This window comes from Erythranthe guttata, chromosome 10, assembly GCF_056151865.1.
Source record: "Erythranthe guttata isolate IM_541 chromosome 10, IM_541, whole genome shotgun sequence".
NCBI lineage: Eukaryota > Viridiplantae > Streptophyta > Magnoliopsida > Lamiales > Phrymaceae > Erythranthe > Erythranthe guttata.
The window spans coordinates 11,176,254-11,199,374 of NC_142542.1; the positions used below are offsets into that span (position 1 = coordinate 11,176,254).

General features: G+C 32.7%; 5 long non-coding RNA genes across 5 annotated transcripts; 1 reads left to right on the forward strand and 4 right to left on the reverse strand.

Moving 5' to 3' along the window:
* Positions 1-448: 448 nt before the first annotated feature.
* On the reverse strand, positions 449-3,673 carry LOC148767505 (uncharacterized). The gene is made up of 2 exons (XR_016033755.1): positions 3,363-3,673; positions 449-802 (listed from the first exon to the last, which is right to left on the reverse strand). It is a non-coding gene; the product is annotated as an uncharacterized LOC148767505 (long non-coding RNA).
* A 1,034-nt stretch (positions 3,674-4,707) lies between these two features.
* Positions 4,708-7,797, reverse strand: LOC105964331 (uncharacterized). Its single transcript, XR_016033757.1, has 2 exons — positions 7,487-7,797; positions 4,708-4,926 (listed from the first exon to the last, which is right to left on the reverse strand). It is a non-coding gene; the product is annotated as an uncharacterized LOC105964331 (long non-coding RNA).
* Positions 7,798-8,762: 965 nt separating this feature from the next.
* Positions 8,763-11,922, reverse strand: LOC105950839 (uncharacterized). The gene is made up of 2 exons (XR_001172236.2): positions 11,611-11,922; positions 8,763-9,050 (listed from the first exon to the last, which is right to left on the reverse strand). It is a non-coding gene; the product is annotated as an uncharacterized LOC105950839 (long non-coding RNA).
* Positions 11,923-12,886: 964 nt separating this feature from the next.
* LOC148767506 (uncharacterized) lies at positions 12,887-16,043 on the reverse strand. Its single transcript, XR_016033756.1, has 2 exons — positions 15,735-16,043; positions 12,887-13,174 (listed from the first exon to the last, which is right to left on the reverse strand). It is a non-coding gene; the product is annotated as an uncharacterized LOC148767506 (long non-coding RNA).
* Positions 16,044-17,483: 1,440 nt separating this feature from the next.
* On the forward strand, positions 17,484-18,591 carry LOC148767507 (uncharacterized). Its single transcript, XR_016033793.1, has 3 exons — positions 17,484-17,641; positions 17,925-17,976; positions 18,166-18,591. It is a non-coding gene; the product is annotated as an uncharacterized LOC148767507 (long non-coding RNA).
* Positions 18,592-23,121: the final 4,530 nt, after the last annotated feature.

Here is a 23,121-nt window from a genome sequence, read left to right on the forward strand (position 1 = left end):
GATGACTCATCGCCTCTCTTACGTGTCTTCTCCTTAAAATTCTAATTAGTCTTACAATTATCCATTTAACGTCAGATTCTTGCTCCTTAAGTCTAATATATAGAATTATTATCTGCCTTAACTATTCCTTAATACCATATCAGCCCTTTTAAATTACCTTATTTATTCTTATTCCCCAACTTTATTTATCAATAACATCTAAGCCGCATAAATTTCACTAAATTATTTTCTAGTAAATAAACTTCAATAATATATATATATATATATATATATATATATATATATATATATATATATATATATATATATATATATATATATATATATATATATATATATATATATATATATATATATATATATATATATATATAACACCCTCCATGACTTTTACTTAACTAGAAAATACTTTGAAAAAATGGTCTTTATTAAAATTTCGATACGATTTGAACCTTGAGAAATCACTTTAAAATTTGTGGAAGTATTTTTCGTTTACTTAAAATCATAACCCGAATTTATAAGAAACAATTTTCATAAAGAGTGCTACATACATAACCATGAACGGGGTTTACAAAATACAGCGGAAGAAATTAAACTTTATTTATATACCCCGGTTTAATAGACTAGATTCCAAAATCAGAGTACAAAATGAACTCGTAAAGATCTCCTTTATACATTGGACTTTTAAAAGGGAAAAGTGGAGACATAATTTCATAAGAAATCCGGAGAGGACATATAAGGGGTCAAGGCTTGTGATTCCTCCAACTCCGCTCCGCTGCGCCACTCTGATTACATTGAGAACCTAAAAAGGGGATTCGCATAAAGCGTGAGCCTAACCACTGGCTCAGTAAGAACATTGGCCTGACGATACTCACACCTCTCTCAACGTGTCACTCACGCCCTACGGGAGTCCTAAAGTTCTCGTCTATGTTCTTTTCATCTAAGTCTTTTATGGCATAACTATATTCATTTACTCAATATCATGACATTCATTCATATCACATATAATTGGCCACGTAAGAAACTTAACACACAAAATTAGGCATATAATAAACTTGCAATCATTCATTCATATCACATATAATTGGCCACATAAGAAACTTAATACATAAAATTAGGCATCTAATAAACTTGCAATCATTCATTCATACACTTAACATGAATCTCACATTTACCTGTTACTTTAAACCTTTCACTTTAAACATTTCACGGATACTTAACATCCAACTTTCTTTTATAATCGGGTACTTAACACCCTTCTATCATTTAAGGGTACTTAACACCCTTTTAACTTTACTATGCAATATGCAATATGCAACTTTTAGACTTCTAGACTTTTCATGAAATAATGCATGAGAAAACATTGGGCCCGTTTGGAAAAACAATCGTGGAGTTCAGCAATAAGCCGTGTATTTTGGACCTTGTGATCTATAACTTTACTATAGTCACGACTATAACTTTACTATAGCCGAGTTAGTGGTTTATAATCCCGATTCCTATGTGAATCAGTCCCTATGTGGACAGGTCCCTATGTAGACCCCAACTATCAACCACTAACCGGAATATAGTCACGGCTATAACTTTACTATAGCCGAGTTAGTGGTTTATAATCCCGATTCCTATGTGAATCAGTCCCTATGTGGACAGGCCCCTATGTGAACCCATATTATCAACCACTAACGGGATACCAGCTCCCCGTATCCCATACTTATTCACCTAGATCCACAACCAATTTCCAAACATTTTTAACTTTGAAAAAATCGTGATTTATGCATCTTAGACTTAATAATGAATCATATGATCTATCTATGTTTACTTTCACATAAACAACACCAAAGTAACAAGTATCATACCAACTATACTTCAAATCTTTAATCAAATCATTAAACACATAAATCATATAGAACATAACACATTCACATCATAAGTACACATAAACATTTCCTAACCCAAGGTAGCACAAAGGAGGGCATTCTTCAACTTTAACCATATCATAGTCACATAATCACATAACCACATAATCACACATTCGTATCATTAAAATATCACTTATATCGCATTTAAAAGCACCCTAGGCCATAGCTATCTAATATTTCACATAGAGCATCGGGTACTTTACCTTTACTGCAAGATCACATAACAACAATTTAGATATATAAGTATAATTCATAAGCCATGGATCGGAGTATAATCACGACCACGTAGGCATAAATATATATATTTATATATAGTAGCATACTTATAATACATAAGCCATGGGTTGGAGTATAATCACAACAACGCAGGCATAAATACGTATATAGATATATATGTATTATATATTTATCATATGTATAGATACGTGTACAAGATTAAACAACAATCAAACATATGTTTCATTTATCACACATGAAGTCCTAATCCACATAATTTCAGTCAAGTATATAATCGAATACACGTAACAATAATCAAGAACTTTTAGATCATCTAAATAGCACATAAGATCTATAAACAATTTATGATCATTCCTTATATTATAATCATACTCTAACTTATCCCCGGTCACTAATTTCTTCAAGAGTTATTCTATAGGCTAAATATTATAAACCATTTATTATAAGTTTATTCATGCTATTAAGGTTATGCATCAAGAGTTTAAAACATGCTCATAATTAATTCCATCAATTCAAAGAAATTCATTTTAGAAAATAGGGCAGTTTTAGTACTTTAGTTTTGAAAATTAATTTCTCTTTAATCACGCATCCAAAAATTCTGAAACTTTAAAGTTATACTCTCCTCGAAGTTAAGAGTTCCCATATAAAACAGTTTTTGAAAATATTTATCCAATTAAGAGGAATACGTAAAACCGTACAGCTCTGTTGTCGAAAATCCAGAAACAGAGCAGTGACTTCAAAAATACCAAATAAAATTATATTCTTTTCAAAACACCGTGAAATTTTGACACAGATTACATCTATAAGTCTAATATATAATGCAAGAGGAATCACTATGATCGGAGTAACACAAGATAAGATTTAACATGCATTTCTTTCATGACACATAATCTGTGCAGTTTCGGAAAATAAATCACAACTTAATCATTTTTAATCCAAATAAGACACACTTTATATCAAATTCAAGATAACAGAGTGATCTATATTCTCTAGTAATTTTACATTTTTATAAAAATAAATATTCTATGAAACAAGGCTTAAACTCCGTGACTATGAATCTGTAAATTTCAATCTAAGCATCTAGTTCAAGATTCTAAACTCAATCATCCTATAGTCATAAAACCCAAACTTAAACACATAAGATTAACATAAAAACATTGGTTAACTTAACATGCAATTTAATTTCAGTAAAGACCAAGGGGTCCTTACCCATTTGAAGAAAATCAATGATAAGAGAAGGAGAAATCGAAGGATTCATGGAGGTCTTCGAGTTTTGGCAATGGATGATCTTGGGATGCTTTGGGCTGGGTTTGTAGGCTGTACGAGGGCTGTTTTCTTGGAGGTTATTGACGAGAGAAACCTTTTATGAGTATATGCTGAATTATTGAGGGGAAAGAAGAAGGAGAAGAGCTTGCTTCTTTGTGAAGAACAAGAGAAGCCTTTGGGATTATTTGAAGGAGAGGGTTGTCGTGGGTTGGAGAGGAGAGAGGGGAGAGGAATTTTGGCTTATGTTTTGGTGTAGAGAATTGTGAAGAATAGCTGGGTATTTATAGAGTCTTGGATGCTTGCTATCTTAATGACTAAGTATGAAGAGGGGTCTTTTTGCAATTAGGAGAAACTTGAAATAATCTAGAGGGACTTCTAGGCAATTTCATTTAAGTTATCTAAAAATAAAATGCTAAATAAAAAGCCAAGTGGAAATGCACATGGAATAAGTGTATGCATGCAACACATACAATCCTAGCCAATTTAAAGAGGGTAAATTCCTATCAATTAAGCATATAAACTTTCTAATGTGAGAAAATAAATTCTTATGCTACAAAAACTAAATCCACGTAAATCACATAATTTCACGTGTTCAATTATATTAAACACATGAAATACATTTTAGTTGAGCAATTAGAGAATAAAATCAAAAATATTCATGTAGACATATAATGCACATCATTTCACATAAATAGCAAATAAAGCAAATTGAAAAGCAACTAACTAAATTCGCACATACAACACATATGCATGCAAAGGAGACGAGAGGGAAAATACGGAAACCGGGTATCGGAAACGCGGGGTGTTACAATCTCCCCCCCTTAAAAGAATTTTGTCCTCAAAATTCGAGAAGTTCCCACTAAAATCACTTTGCTACATATATCATGAAATGAATTATAGAACACAAACCTCTGTAAAGTCCCATGTTTTTCTAACACGAATCGTTGTATATGGATCAGTCCAAACTAGATATAAATAGTACCTGATTACTTTGGCGACGAACCGGAGGAGGATCACATGTGCCTTGAGCCGTAATGAGGAATCCAGTGTATTAAACACTGCCCTGATACCACCTTGTAACACCCTCCATGACTTTTACTTAAATAGAAAATACTTTGGAAAAATGGTCTTTATTAAAATTTCGATACGATTTGAACCTTGAGAAATCACTTTAAAATTTGTGGAAGTATTTTTCGTTTACTTAAAATCATAACCCGAATTTATAAGAAACAATTTTCATAAAGAGTGCTACATACATAACCATGAACGGGGTTTACAAAATACAGCGGAAGAAATTAAACTTTATTTATATACCCCGGTTTAATAGACTAGATTCCAAAATCAGAGTACAAAATGAACTCGTAAAGATCTCCTTTATACATTGGACTTTTAAAAGGGAAAAGTGGAGACATAATTTCATAAGAAATCCGGAGAGGACATATAAGGCGTCAAGGCTTGTGATTCCTCCAACTCCGCTCCGCTGCCCCACTCTGATTACATTGAGAACCTAAAAAGGGGATTCGCATAAAGCGTGAGCCTAACCACTGGCTCAGTAAGAACATTGGCCTGACGATACTCACACCTCTCTCAACTTGTCACTCACGCCCTACGGGAGTCCTAAAGTCCTCGTCTATGTTCTTTTCATCTAAGTCTTTTATGGCATAACTATATTCATTTACTCAATATCATGACATTCATTCATATCACATATAATTGGCCACGTAAGAAACTTAACACACAAAATTAGGCATATAATAAACTTGCAATCATTCATTCATATCACATATAATTGGCCACATAAGAAACTTAATACATAAAATTAGGCATCTAATAAACTTGCAATCATTCATTCATACACTTAACATGAATCTCACATTTACCTGTTACTTTAAACCTTTCACTTTAAACATTTCACGGATACTTAACATCCAACTTTCTTTTATAATCGGGTACTTAACACCCTTCTAACATTTAAGGGTACTTAACACCCTTTTAACTTTACTATGCAATATGCAATATGCAACTTTTAGACTTCTAGACTTTTCATGAAATAATGCATGAGAAAACATTGGGCCCGTTTGGAAAAACAATCGTGGAGTTCAGCAATAAGCCGTGTATTTTGGAGCTTGTGATCTATAACTTTACTATAGTCACGACTATAACTTTACTATAGCCGAGTTAGTGGTTTATAATCCCGATTCCTATGTGAATCAGTCCCTATGTGGACAGGTCCCTATGTAGACCCCAACTATCAACCACTAACCGGAATATAGTCACGGCTATAACTTTACTATAGCCGAGTTAGTGGTTTATAATCCCGATTCCTATGTGAATCAGTCCCTATGTGGACAGGTCCCTATGTGGACCCCAATTATCAACCACTAACGGGATACCAGCCCCCCGTATCCCATACTTATTCACCTAGATCCACAACCAATTTCCAAACAATTTTAACTTTGAAAAAATCGTGATTTATGCATCTTAGACTTAATAATGAATCATATGATCTATCTGTGTTTACTTTCACATAAACAACACCAAAGTAACAAGTATCATACCAACTATACTTCAAATCTTTAATCAAATCATTAAACACATAAATCATATAGAACATAACACATTCACATCAAAAGTACACATAAACATTTCCTAACCCAAGGTAGCACAAAGGAGGGCATTCTTCAACTTTAACCATATCATAGTCACATAATCACATAACCACATAATCACACATTCGTATCATTAAAATATCACTTATATCGCATTTAAAAGCACCCTAGGCCATAGCTATCTAATATTTCACATAGAGCATCGGGTACTTTACCTTTACCGCAAGATCACATAACAACAATTTAGATATATAAGTATAATTCATAAGCCATGGATCGGAGTATAATCACGACCACGTAGGCATAAATATATATATTTATATATAGTAGCATACTTATAATACATAAGCCATGGGTTGGAGTATAATCACAACAACGCAGGCGTAAATACGTATATAGATATATATGTATTATATATTTATCATATGTATAGATACGTGTACAAGATTAAACAACAATCAAGCATATGTTTCATTTATCACACATGAAGTCCTAATCCACATAATTTCAGTCAAGTATATAATCGAATACACGTAACAATAATCAAGAACTTTTAGATCATCTAAATAGCACATAAGATCTATAAACAATTTATGATCATTCCTTATATTATAATCATACTCTAACTTATCCCCGGTCACTAATTTCTTCAAGAGTTATTCTATAGGCTAAATATTATAAACCATTTATTATAAGTTTATTCATGCTATTAAGGTTATGCATCAAGAGTTTAAAACATGCTCATAATTAATTCCATCAATTCAAAGAAATTCATTTTAGAAAATAGGGCAGTTTTAGTACTTTAGTTTTGAAAATTAATTTCTCTTTAATCACGCATCCAAAAATTCTGAAACTTTAAAGTTATACTCTCCTCGAAGTTAAGAGTTCCCATATAAAACAGTTTTTGAAAATATCTATCCAATTAAGAGGAATACGTAAAACCGTACAGCTCTGTTGTCGAAAATCCAGAAACAGAGCAGTGACTTCAAAAATACCAAATAAAATTATATTCTTTTCAAAACACCGTGAAATTTTGACACAGATTACATCTATAAGTCTAATATATAATGCAAGAGGAATCACTATGATCGGAGTAACACAAGATAAGATTTAACATGCATTTCTTTCATGACACATAATCTGTGCAGTTTCGGAAAATAAATCACAACTTAATCATTTTTAATCCAAATAAGACACACTTTATATCAAATTCAAGATAACAGAGTGATCTATATTCTCTAGTAATTTTACATTTTTATAAAAATAAATATTCTATGAAACAAGGCTTAAACTCCGTGACTATGAATCTGTAAATTTCAATCTAAGCATCTAGTTCAAGATTCTAAACTCAATCATCCTATAGTCATAAAACCCAAACTTAAACACATAAGATTAACATAAAAACATTGGTTAACTTAACATGCAATTTAATTTCAGTAAAGACCAAGGGGTCCTTACCCATTTGAAGAAAATCAATGATAAGAGAAGGAGAAATCGAAGGATTCATGGAGGTCTTCGAGTTTTGGCAATGGATGATCTTGGGATGCTTTGGGCTGGGTTTGTAGGCTGTACGAGGGCTGTTTTCTTGGAGGTTATTGACGAGAGAAACCTTTTATGAGTATATGCTGAATTATTGAGGGGAAAGAAGAAGGAGAAGAGCTTGCTTCTTTGTGAAGAACAAGAGAAGCCTTTGGGATTATTTGAAGGAGAGGGTTGTCGTGGGTTGGAGAGGAGAGAGGGGAGAGGAATTTTGGCTTATGTTTTGGTGTAGAGAATTGTGAAGAATAGCTGGGTATTTATAGAGTCTTGGATGCTTGCTATCTTAATGACTAAGTATGAAGAGGGGTCTTTTTGCAATTAGGAGAAACTTGAAATAATCTAGAGGGACTTCTAGGCAATTTCATTTAAGTTATCTAAAAATAAAATGCTAAATAAAAAGCCAAGTGGAAATGCACATGGAATAAGTGTATGCATGCAACACATACAATCCTAGCCAATTTAAAGAGGGTAAATTCCTATCAATTAAGCATATAAACTTTCTAATGTGAGAAAATAAATTCTTATGCTACAAAAACTAAATCCACGTAAATCACATAATTTCACGTGTTCAATTATATTAAACACATGAAATACATTTTAGTTGAGCAATTAGAGAATAAAATCAAAAATATTCATGTAGACATATAATGCACATCATTTCACATAAATAGCAAATAAAGCAAATTGAAAAGCAACTAACTAAATTCGCACATACAACACATATGCATGCAAAGGAGACGAGAGGGAAAATACGGAAACCGGGTATCGGAAACGCGGGGTGTTACAATCTCCCCCCCTTAAAAGAATTTTGTCCTCAAAATTCGAGAAGTTCCCACTAAAATCACTTTGCTACATATATCATGAAATGAATTATAGAACACAAACCTCTGTAAAGTCCCATGTTTTTCTAACACGAATCGTTGTATATGGATCAGTCCAAACTAGATATAAATAGTACCTGATTACTTTGGCGACGAACCAGAGGAGGATCACATGTGCCTTGAGCCGTAATGAGGAATCCAGTGTATTAAACACTGCTCTGATACCACCTTGTAACACCCTCCATGACTTTTACTTAACTAGAAAATACTTTGGAAAAATGGTCTTTATTAAAATTTCGATACGATTTGAACCTTGAGAAATCACTTTAAAATTTGTGGAAGTATTTTTCGTTTACTTAAAATCATAACCCGAATTTATAAGAAACAATTTTCATAAAGAGTGCTACATACATAACCATGAACGGGGTTTACAAAATACAGCGGAAGAAATTAAACTTTATTTATATACCCCGGTTTAATAGACTAGATTCCAAAATCAGAGTACAAAATGAACTCGTAAAGATCTCCTTTATACATTGGACTTTTAAAAGGGAAAAGTGGAGACATAATTTCATAAGAAATCCGGAGAGGACATATAAGGCGTCAAGGCTTGTGATTCCTCCAACTCCGCTCCGCTGCGCCACTCTGATTACATTGAGAACCTAAAAAGGGGATTCGCATAAAGCGTGAGCCTAACCACTGGCTCAGTAAGAACATTGGCCTGACGATACTCACACCTCTCTCAACTTGTCACTCACGCCCTACGGGAGTCCTAAAGTCCTCGTCTATGTTCTTTTCATCTAAGTCTTTTATGGCATAACTATATTCATTTACTCAATATCATGACATTCATTCATATCACATATAATTGGCCACGTAAGAAACTTAACACACAAAATTAGGCATATAATAAACTTGCAATCATTCATTCATATCACATATAATTGGCCACATAAGAAACTTAATACATAAAATTAGGCATCTAATAAACTTGCAATCATTCATTCATACACTTAACATGAATCTCACATTTACCTGTTACTTTAAACCTTTCACTTTAAACATTTCACGGATACTTAACATCCAACTTTCTTTTATAATCGGGTACTTAACACCCTTCTAACATTTAAGGGTACTTAACACCCTTTTAACTTTACTATGCAATATGCAATATGCAACTTTTAGACTTCTAGACTTTTCATGAAATAATGCATGAGAAAACATTGGGCCCGTTTGGAAAAACAATCGTGGAGTTCAGCAATAAGCCGTGTATTTTGGAGCTTGTGATCTATAACTTTACTATAGTCACGACTATAACTTTACTATAGCCGAGTTAGTGGTTTATAATCCCGATTCCTATGTGAATCAGTCCCTATGTGGACAGGTCCCTATGTAGACCCCAACTATCAACCACTAACCGGAATATAGTCACGGCTATAACTTTACTATAGCCGAGTTAGTGGTTTATAATCCCGATTCCTATGTGAATCAGTCCCTATGTGGACAGGCCCCTATGTGGACCCCAATTATCAACCACTAACGGGATACCAGCCCCCCGTATCCCATACTTATTCACCTAGATCCACAACCAATTTCCAAACAATTTTAACTTTGAAAAAATCGTGATTTATGCATCTTAGACTTAATAATGAATCATATGATCTATCTATGTTTACTTTCACATAAACAACACCAAAGTAACAAGTATCATACCAACTATACTTCAAATCTTTAATCAAATCATTAAACACATAAATCATATAGAACATAACACATTCACATCATAAGTACACATAAACATTTCCTAACCCAAGGTAGCACAAAGGAGGGCATTCTTCAACTTTAACCATATCATAGTCACATAATCACATAACCACATAATCACACATTCGTATCATTAAAATATCACTTATATCGCATTTAAAAGCACCCTAGGCCATAGCTATCTAATATTTCACATAGAGCATCGGGTACTTTACCTTTACCGCAAGATCACATAACAACAATTTAGATATATAAGTATAATTCATAAGCCATGGATCGGAGTATAATCACGACCACGTAGGCATAAATATATATATTTATATATAGTAGCATACTTATAATACATAAGCCATGGGTTGGAGTATAATCACAACAACGCAGGCGTAAATACGTATATAGATATATATGTATTATATATTTATCATATGTATAGATACGTGTACAAGATTAAACAACAATCAAGCATATGTTTCATTTATCACACATGAAGTCCTAATCCACATAATTTCAGTCAAGTATATAATCGAATACACGTAACAATAATCAAGAACTTTTAGATCATCTAAATAGCACATAAGATCTATAAACAATTTATGATCATTCCTTATATTATAATCATACTCTAACTTATCCCCGGTCACTAATTTCTTCAAGAGTTATTCTATAGGCTAAATATTATAAACCATTTATTATAAGTTTATTCATGCTATTAAGGTTATGCATCAAGAGTTTAAAACATGCTCATAATTAATTCCATCAATTCAAAGAAATTCATTTTAGAAAATAGGGCAGTTTTAGTACTTTAGTTTTGAAAATTAATTTCTCTTTAATCACGCATCCAAAAATTCTGAAACTTTAAAGTTATACTCTCCTCGAAGTTAAGAGTTCCCATATAAAACAGTTTTTGAAAATATCTATCCAATTAAGAGGAATACGTAAAACCGTACAGCTCTGTTGTCGAAAATCCAGAAACAGAGCAGTGACTTCAAAAATACCAAATAAAATTATATTCTTTTCAAAACACCGTGAAATTTTGACACAGATTACATCTATAAGTCTAATATATAATGCAAGAGGAATCACTATGATCGGAGTAACACAAGATAAGATTTAACATGCATTTCTTTCATGACACATAATCTGTGCAGTTTCGGAAAATAAATCACAACTTAATCATTTTTAATCCAAATAAGACACACTTTATATCAAATTCAAGATAACAGAGTGATCTATATTCTCTAGTAATTTTACATTTTTATAAAAATAAATATTCTATGAAACAAGGCTTAAACTCCGTGACTATGAATCTGTAAATTTCAATCTAAGCATCTAGTTCAAGATTCTAAACTCAATCATCCTATAGTCATAAAACCCAAACTTAAACACATAAGATTAACATAAAAACATTGGTTAACTTAACATGCAATTTAATTTCAGTAAAGACCAAGGGGTCCTTACCCATTTGAAGAAAATCAATGATAAGAGAAGGAGAAATCGAAGGATTCATGGAGGTCTTCGAGTTTTGGCAATGGATGATCTTGGGATGCTTTGGGCTGGGTTTGTAGGCTGTAGGAGGGCTGTTTTCTTGGAGGTTATTGACGAGAGAAACCTTTTATGAGTATATGCTGAATTATTGAGGGGAAAGAAGAAGGAGAAGAGCTTGCTTCTTTGTGAAGAACAAGAGAAGCCTTTGGGATTATTTGAAGGAGAGGGTTGTCGTGGGTTGGAGAGGAGAGAGGGGAGAGGAATTTTGGCTTATGTTTTGGTGTAGAGAATTGTGAAGAATAGCTGGGTATTTATAGAGTCTTGGATGCTTGCTATCTTAATGACTAAGTATGAAGAGGGGTCTTTTTGCAATTAGGAGAAACTTGAAATAATCTAGAGGGACTTCTAGGCAATTTCATTTAAGTTATCTAAAAATAAAATGCTAAATAAAAAGCCAAGTGGAAATGCACATGGAATAAGTGTATGCATGCAACACATACAATCCTAGCCAATTTAAAGAGGGTAAATTCCTATCAATTAAGCATATAAACTTTCTAATGTGAGAAAATAAATTCTTATGCTACAAAAACTAAATCCACGTAAATCACATAATTTCACGTGTTCAATTATATTAAACACATGAAATACATTTTAGTTGAGCAATTAGAGAATAAAATCAAAAATATTCATGTAGACATATAATGCACATCATTTCACATAAATAGCAAATAAAGCAAATTGAAAAGCAACTAACTAAATTCGCACATACAACACATATGCATGCAAAGGAGACGAGAGGGAAAATACGGAAACCGGGTATCGGAAACGCGGGGTGTTACAATCTCCCCCCCTTAAAAGAATTTTGTCCTCAAAATTCGAGAAGTTCCCACTAAAATCACTTTGCTACATATATCATGAAATGAATTATAGAACACAAACCTCTGTAAAGTCCCATGTTTTTCTAACACGAATCGTTGTATATGGATCAGTCCAAACTAGATATAAATAGTACCTGATTACTTTGGCGACGAACCGGAGGAGGATCACATGTGCCTTGAGCCGTAATGAGGAATCCAATGTATTAAACACTGCTCTGATACCACCTTGTAACACCCTCCATGACTTTTACTTAACTAGAAAATACTTTGGAAAAATGGTCTTTATTAAAATTTCGATACGATTTGAACCTTGAGAAATCACTTTAAAATTTGTGGAAGTATTTTTCGTTTACTTAAAATCATAACCCGAATTTATAAGAAACAATTTTCATAAAGAGTGCTACATACATAACCATGAACGGGGTTTACAAAATACAGCGGAAGAAATTAAACTTTATTTATATACCCCGGTTTAATAGACTAGATTCCAAAATCAGAGTACAAAATGAACTCGTAAAGATCTCCTTTATACATTGGACTTTTAAAAGGGAAAAGTGGAGACATAATTTCATAAGAAATCCGGAGAGGACATATAAGGCGTCAAGGCTTGTGATTCCTCCAACTCCGCTCCGCTGCGCCACTCTGATTACATTGAGAACCTAAAAAGGGGATTCGCATAAAGCGTGAGCCTAACCACTGGCTCAGTAAGAACATTGGCCTGACGATACTCACACCTCTCTCAACTTGTCACTCACGCCCTACGGGAGTCCTAAAGTCCTCGTCTATGTTCTTTTCATCTAAGTCTTTTATGGCATAACTATATTCATTTACTCAATATCATGACATTCATTCATATCACATATAATTGGCCACGTAAGAAACTTAACACACAAAATTAGGCATATAATAAACTTGCAATCATTCATTCATATCACATATAATTGGCCACATAAGAAACTTAATACATAAAATTAGGCATCTAATAAACTTGCAATCATTCATTCATACACTTAACATGAATCTCACATTTACCTGTTACTTTAAACCTTTCACTTTAAACATTTCACGGATACTTAACATCCAACTTTCTTTTATAATCGGGTACTTAACACCCTTCTAACATTTAAGGGTACTTAACACCCTTTTAACTTTACTATGCAATATGCAATATGCAACTTTTAGACTTCTAGACTTTTCATGAAATAATGCATGAGAAAACATTGGGCCCGTTTGGAAAAACAATCGTGGAGTTCAGCAATAAGCCGTGTATTTTGGAGCTTGTGATCTATAACTTTACTATAGTCACGACTATAACTTTACTATAGCCGAGTTAGTGGTTTATAATCCCGATTCCTATGTGAATCAGTCCCTATGTGGACAGGTCCCTATGTAGACCCCAACTATCAACCACTAACCGGAATATAGTCACGGCTATAACTTTACTATAGCCGAGTTAGTGGTTTATAATCCCGATTCCTATGTGAATCAGTCCCTATGTGGACAGGCCCCTATGTGGACCCCAATTATCAACCACTAACGGGATACCAGCCCCCCGTATCCCATACTTATTCACCTAGATCCACAACCAATTTCCAAACAATTTTAACTTTGAAAAAATCGTGATTTATGCATCTTAGACTTAATAATGAATCATATGATCTATCTATGTTTACTTTCACATAAACAACACCAAAGTAACAAGTATCATACCAACTATACTTCAAATCTTTAATCAAATCATTAAACACATAAATCATATAGAACATAACACATTCACATCATAAGTACACATAAACATTTCCTAACCCAAGGTAGCACAAAGGAGGGCATTCTTCAACTTTAACCATATCATAGTCACATAATCACATAACCACATAATCACACATTCGTATCATTAAAATATCACTTATATCGCATTTAAAAGCACCCTAGGCCATAGCTATCTAATATTTCACATAGAGCATCGGGTACTTTACCTTTACCGCAAGATCACATAACAACAATTTAGATATATAAGTATAATTCATAAGCCATGGATCGGAGTATAATCACGACCACGTAGGCATAAATATATATATTTATATATAGTAGCATACTTATAATACATAAGCCATGGGTTGGAGTATAATCACAACAACGCAGGCGTAAATACGTATATAGATATATATGTATTATATATTTATCATATGTATAGATACGTGTACAAGATTAAACAACAATCAAGCATATGTTTCATTTATCACACATGAAGTTCTAATCCACATAATTTCAGTCAAGTATATAATCGAATACACGTAACAATAATCAAGAACTTTTAGATCATCTAAATAGCACATAAGATCTATAAACAATTTATGATCATTCCTTATATTATAATCATACTCTAACTTATCCCCGGTCACTAATTTCTTCAAGAGTTATTCTATAGGCTAAATATTATAAACCATTTATTATAAGTTTATTCATGCTATTAAGGTTATGCATCAAGAGTTTAAAACATGCTCATAATTAATTCCATCAATTCAAAGAAATTCATTTTAGAAAATAGGGCAGTTTTAGTACTTTAGTTTTGAAAATTAATTTCTCTTTAATCACGCATCCAAAAATTCTGAAACTTTAAAGTTATACTCTCCTCGAAGTTAAGAGTTCCCATATAAAACAGTTTTTGAAAATATCTATCCAATTAAGAGGAATACGTAAAACCGTACAGCTCTGTTGTCGAAAATCCAGAAACAGAGCAGTGACTTCAAAAATACCAAATAAAATTATATTCTTTTCAAAACACCGTGAAATTTTGACACAGATTACATATATAAGTCTAATATATAATGCAAGAGGAATCACTATGATCGGAGTAACACAAGATAAGATTTAACATGCATTTCTTTCATGACACATAATCTGTGCAGTTTCGGAAAATAAATCACAACTTAATCATTTTTAATCCAAATAAGACACACTTTATATCAAATTCAAGATAACAGAGTGATATATATTCTCTAGTAATTTTACATTTTTATAAAAATAAATATTCTATGAAACAAGGCTTAAACTCCGTGACTATGAATCTGTAAATTTCAATCTAAGCATCTAGTTCAAGATTCTAAACTCAATCATCCTATAGTCATAAAACCCAAACTTAAACACATAAGATTAACATAAAAACATTGGTTAACTTAACATGCAATTTAATTTCAGTAAAGACCAAGGGGTCCTTACCCATTTGAAGAAAATCAATGATAAGAGAAGGAGAAATCGAAGGATTCATGGAGGTCTTCGAGTTTTGGCAATGGATGATCTTGGGATGCTTTGGGCTGGGTTTGTAGGCTGTACGAGGGCTGTTTTCTTGGAGGTTATTGACGAGAGAAACCTTTTATGAGTATATGCTGAATTATTGAGGGGAAAGAAGAAGGAGAAGAGCTTGCTTCTTTGTGAAGAACAAGAGAAGCCTTTGGGATTATTTGAAGGAGAGGGTTGTCGTGGGTTGGAGAGGAGAGAGGGGAGAGGAATGTTGGCTGATGTTTTGGTGTAGAGAATTGTGAAGAATAGGTGGGTATTTATAGAGTCTTGGATGCTTGCTATCTTAATGACTAAGTATGAAGAGGGGTCTTTTTGCAATTAGGAGAAACTTGAAATAATCTAGAGGGACTTCTAGGCAATTTCATTTAAGTTATCTAAAAATAAAATGCTAAATAAAAAGCCAAGTGGAAATGCACATGGAATAAGTGTATGCATGCAACACATACAATCCTAGCCAATTTAAAGAGGGTAAATTCCTATCAATTAAGCATATAAACTTTCTAATGTGAGAAAATAAATTCTTATGCTACAAAAACTAAATCCACGTAAATCACATAATTTCACGTGTTCAATTATATTAAACACATGAAATACATTTTAGTTGAGCAATTAGAGAATAAAATCAAAAATATTCATGTAGACATATAATGCACATCATTTCACATAAATAGCAAATAAAGCAAATTGAAAAGCAACTAACTAAATTCGCACATACAACACATATGCATGCAAAGGAGACGAGAGGGAAAATACGGAAACCGGGTATCGGAAACGCGGGGTGTTACAATATATATATATATATATATATATATATATATATATATATATATATATATATATATATATATATATATATATATATATATATATATATATATATATATATAATTTGACTATGGACAACGTCTGATATGATTATTGTCATATGATATTACTTTGGTCATTTGGTAATAATGAATGATTTTACTACAACTATCAAGTGTGTCAATTGTAAATACTATAAACTTTAGAAGTCTTCCTTGTCTATTAATTAATTTATTAATGAACATGACTAAGTTGTATGCAGAGAGCTTTTTAAGAAATTAAGTAAAATTTGACTATGGAGAACGTCTTATATGATTATTGTCATATCATGTTACTTTGGTCATTTGTTAATAATGAATGATTTTACTACAACTATCAAGTGTGTTAATTGTAAATACTATAAACTTTACAAGTCTTCATTGTCTATTAATTAATTTATTAATGAATATGACTAAATTGTCCTTAGAAATTTACCTATGCAAATGATATTTTTGCTCATACAAAAAAGGGAACAAACCTCCTATGTATTCATACTTCTATAAGTAGTACAAGAAAAACAAGTTTTAACAACACGCGCATAAGATGTGTTGTCAATGTCGATAAGTAACAACATTTTTGGTAGGCGTCTTGTTGTTAATAGAAAATTAAAGTAATTTTCAACACGCCGCTCCTGCAGCTTGTTAAAACAACTTACAACAAGACGAAATTCATGTTGTAGAAAAAATATTAATTTTTTAAAATTTTATTAGATACGACAACACGCGTCTCGACTTGTCCTTTCTCTCCTTAGGTGAAGAGTTCGAAACTCTCTCCCCCCAATCGTAGGTTATTCCTTAAAAAAAAAAAAACGACCACGACTTTCCAATCTTCATATATGTCGTGCCCCTGCCAATCTTATAATTAAACAGTTTTCCTCTTTTCTTTTCTCTGGAGAAGGATTTTCAATTGAACAAAAGGGGCTTCATCTCCCATTGAAGAAGAAGAAGAAGAAGAAGAAGAAGAAGAAGAAGAAGAAGAAGGAGGTACCTTTTTTGCCCTCCCAATTGTTAATTTTAATAAATAGCATTAAATTTTAATAAATAGCATTTACCCTAATTTTAATAAATAGCATTAAAATTGTTAATTTTAATTTTGCCCTCCCAATTATTAATTTTAATGCTATTTACCCTAATTGGGTAAATAGCATTAAAGCACCTAAACTTTTTAATTTTTTGCGGATCACCACCTGAAGAACAATATTTTTTTGCACGAGGTCACGTGTACTCAATTAATTGTGCCACTTTGCCATTTTTTGCCCGTTTTCAGGTCATAATGACCGGTTCTGGACACACGCGCGTTGCACATGCGAAATCCAAGGGTATTGTTGGCTTTTCCATTAAAAAACCCCTAATTGCTTCAATTTTCCCTCAATTTCACCGTTATTCCCGTTATTTATCCTTCATTTTTCTCCTTTATTTCTCTAATTTGTCTATCATTCTCCCCTTCCCTCCATTTCTCTATTCCCCTGTACTTCCTCTCTTCTTATTCTTTTCTTTGGTTGTGCTAGTTACCCATCGCCACCTCTGCCGATGCCGCCTCACTCCACAGGAGGAACCAACAAAAGAGATTAGCATGCGGCGGCGGCGGCGGCTGCAAAAACCGTCACCCCAACCACCGGCGGTGGTAGTTCCCAATCGCCGCCCCCAGCCGGCGCTGCCTCACTCCAAAGGAGGAACCGAAAAAGGATTAGCATGTGGCTGCTACAACAACAACAACCACCAACCAAACCACCGTCGCACCGGAGAAAGCAAACACGAAGATAATAAGCCTATCGTTTCTCTAATCACCATCCCCACGTTTCTCTAATCACCATCCCCACACTGCTTCACCCAATTCCGCCCCTTCATGACTTGAATTTAACGGCAAGTCCATCCCCGGTATACGACGCCGTTTCAATTTATGTTTGGGTGGGTAGGTGTATTGGTGGGTTTTGGTAGGGGGTTGGGTCTGAAAGTGCTTTTTTTGTTTTGGGTTTTATTATTTTATGAAAAATTATCCAACAATAATTTATTTTTTCATTTTCGTCTGATTACCAAATCGAATTAAAGAAATTGGAATTACTTTGATTCATTTTCTTCTGAACCAAACACCCTTGTGATTTTTGTAATTTGGAATTACTTTGATTTCATTTTCCCTAGAAAACGATAAAGAGTGGATGGAATGAAATGTGTGAGAATGTGTGAATTTCAACAGGAATTAAAGCTGAGTATTTTAGGAAGGGAAAAGACATCAATAGCCTTGTATTTGTCATGCGAAACGCACGTGGGGTGAGAACTGGTCATTTTGACCTGCAAACAGGTAAATAAGGGAAATGTGGCACAATTAATATAGTACAGATGAACTCCTGCAAAAAAAATTTGTTCAGGTGGTGATGTGCAAAACTTAAAAAGTTCAGGTGGTTTAATGCTATTTACCCTAATTAAAATATCAATCTCTTGAATCTCCTTCTTTTGAATGGATATATGTTTTAGGATTACCGATACTCAATGGATTTTATTTTTAAAGGTTCATCAATTTCCCTCTTTTTTCTGTGACAAAAGATTTTCAACTGAAGAGAGACTTCATCTTCCCTTCGAAAGAAGAATAACACGGTAATTTTATCTTCCTCTCTCCCAATTGGTAATTTTAATTTTCTAAGAAACCTAACTTGGAGGATTTTTTTTTGTTCTTAAAATTGTAGTACGTATCAATCTATTAAATATCTCTTCTTTTTATGGACAGGGAATATATGGTTTAACAAAAGATTTTTTAAACCACTTTTGCTATATTATGATGACTTACCAAAGAATTTTTGTTTTATTTTATTTCAGGAATATCCTAGTATCAAGCCTCCGTAATCAATCCCTTGAGGTCGTAGGATTTGACAAACATAACTAGCAAACTAACAAATTTTGGTAAGAATTTGTTTTATTCACGGTAGAGAGGTTGGCATCAAATCTGCTGATCGGGTTTTGCTTTGGCTATTGTTTATGTTCCTTTTAGTAGATTTTTTTTTTTCTCATAATCAACAGTTCCGTTACTTTAATCAGTTTAGAGTATTTGACTTTCGAGATTCTGGTTTTGTTGGAAGAGTTGATGCCGAATTCGGAAATTACTACTTCGATTATAGCAGTGTGGTAAGTATTATATTACATAAACTTTTGGTCTTCATCAAACATAAGCTTACATAAGCTTGCTCATCAATCTAAAAAACTTTTAATTATTTATTTATGAAATTATATATCCAGTGCGGAAAAAGACATCATCTTTTACATCAATGCTTATGGTCCAAGTGCTGCAGCTAGATAACAACAAAAGATAAGAACTTCGCTTTGTCTCTCTCCCTCTTGTTCGTGAATTGCTCTTATTAATAATTTTCATTTTTTTCTTTTATAAACCACCATTTTTATAGTAAATGTTCTGCTTTTAAGCAAACTAATCGTAGTATACAATATAATATTCATATTAAACAACTTCTGTAATGTACAATCTCAAAAGTATTTATGCATCGACGACTATGGTGATGTAGGCAAAAGCTTTTTGAAAGTGATTATGAGTTTTTTTTTGCTCATAATCTGTTTTCACGTGTTTGCAAAATCAATTTTTGCTTTTGCTTCTCTTAAAATAATCTGCTTTAAGTTATGTTTTTAAAAGCACCTCTAACCCTACTTTTTTCTATTTAAGTTCATTTTCCGGAATATTTGCAAACACACCCAACTTTTAGAAATAAGCACTTAAAACTGACTTAACTCACAATCACTAACTTCTGCTTTTAAATAATCATTTGCAAACACCACCTATGTAGAAATTATACAAAAAATTATGGGCAAATGCCAAATAGGCCCATGACAAATGCACTTAATTAAAAGAGGGACATCCAACTTTTTTTCCTTTCAAATAAATCCAGCTCATTCAAACTTATTTGCAAATAAGGAAAATTCTTTTATATATACCAAAATTACCCCTAGTTCATTGAAACCCAATTCAACTCCAGTTTCATGATTTACACCCCTATTTAGCCACATTTCATCAATTAACCAATTTTAACCCTAATTTCAATTGTGACCCCAATTTTGACCCGCCACCACAAGCGTTGACTTTTCTTTTTTTTTTTTTTTTTTTTTTTTTTCCGGTAGGTCAACTGCCGTTGACCGCCGAGTCTCCGGCGTTGACATTTTGTTTTTCCTTAAAAAAAATATTTTAATTGATATTACTGTCTTGGCTGCTAAATTACTGTCTCTAGCAGTTATTTAACTGTCGGAGACAGTAATTTAACTGTTAATTGACTTTTTTTTTTCTTCAAAAATATTTTAATTAGTATTTACTGTCTTCGCTGCTAAATTACTGTCTCCAGCAGTTATTTAACTATCGGAGACAGTAATTTAACTGTTAATTGATTTTTTTTTTAATATTTTAATTAATATTATTGTATTCGTTGTTAAATTACTGTCTCCAGCAGTTATTTAACTGTCGGAGACGGTAATTTAACTGTTAATTGACTTTTTTATTCTTAAAAAAAATATTTTTAATTAATATTACTGTATTCGTTGCTAAATTACTGTCTCCAGCGGTTATTTAACTATCAGAGACAGTAATTTACATGTTAATTGACTTTTTTTTTAAAGTTTTTTTCTTAAAAAAAAATTATTTTAATTAATATTACTACCTTGGCTGCTAAATTACTGTCTCCAACAGTAATTTAACTGTCTTAGACAATAATATTAATAATATTACTGTTCGGGAAAATAATATTCATAATATTACTGTCGCAAACAGTAATATTATCGTCTGAGACAGTAATTTAGTAGCCAATACCGTAATATTAATTAAAATATTTTATCTAAGAAAAAAAAATTCGAAAAAAAATTCAACGCCGGAGATCGGCGGTGACCGGCCGGAAAAAAATTTTAGGAAAAAAAAAGGTTTTCAAAAAAAAAAAAAAAAGTCATTGTCGGAATCTGGCCGGAAAAAAAAATTTAGAAAAAAATTTATTTTCTGAAAAAAAAAATAGTTTGAGGGTTAATGTGAGATATTTGTTTTTTTCCGGGGTCAATGTGTAATATTAAGGAAGTTAGAGCATAATGGATGGAATTGATAAGAATTATATTATGGTGGGTATTGTAGACTATTGACATGGGGATGTGTTTAATTGAGAGACTATTTTTTTTTGGATCAATGTGCATTTAAGTCCCATGTGGTGGGCTTCTTTGCCATTCGCCCAAAAATTATTAGATAACGAAAATATTACAAAATTGCCATCTCAACCTCTAACATCCGCATAATACACAAAGAAGAGAAACAAATAAGTTCGAGCCACTTAGTGAAAAACATATGATTTATATGGATGCAGTGAAAAAGAACGACGAGCATTAAAAATTTTGTGAGCAAGAATCACATGCTCGGCCGAAATTTAATATTACGATTTGTATGGATGAACTTATGTAGTATTAATATTTTATATTTGTTTAGGTAATGAATGAAGGGTCTTCGTAGAGAAATAAGAGAAGACTTCTCGCAAAAAAAAATTACACTCAACAAAGAAAAATGCAATCCCATTTGATTGATTATCACCCCAAAATTTTACATGGACAATGTTAACTTCATAATGAACACATGAAATAACATTTTTCATGATCATATTAGGGAAATATTCGTCTGGAATAACTTGTTAGCAAAACTTTCATTTAACAAACATTGACGAAAATTTTATTTTAGTTTTTGCATGAACATCTTAAGTACTTATTCCTCAGTTTTTATCCTGACTTTTAAATATTATTACTTTTGTAATCACTAAATGTGATGACTTGTAATAGCACCTTGTGCCTATGACCTAGTTGGTCAGGAGTATTGAGTTATCTATAGCGGAATTGAGAAACCAATAACTATTGTTGAGTGTATATTTTACACTCAATGTATACTTTCTTAAGAAAATTTTTGTATACTTTTATTTATTTAATGGTGCTTAATGAGAGGTTTATTGTATTGTAGGTACAATTTGAAGATTTGGGAGTTCCAACGATGAATCCAGCGAAAAAAGGTTAAAAACGGGCAAAAATGGAAGAAAACATTCGGAGGCTGAAAATTGGCCTTGCACGTCCGTGTGAAAAATAGCTTATTTCTGGCACGGCCGTGCCAACTGCTGAAATTGGGCAGAGAGCTTCGGGGATTTGAGACGGTCGTGTGAGAATTGTACTGATTCTCGCGCGGCCGTGTGAAAACACGCTGGAAGCAATTTTGGACTTTTAATCACACAAGGAAACCTAATTCTTATACCAAGTTGAGACATCTATTTAAGGGCAAAGACCAAGCACGAATTGAAGAACTTTTTACACAATCTTAAAGGAAGAGGAGCGAGAGAACGGAGAAACAAAGATGGAGAACTGACAAATCTTCATCATAATTCTTCTTTTTATCAATCTTTTCTGAATCTATGTCTTTTTATATTTTTATGATGTTTTTGATAGAGAACATGAGTAGCTAAGCT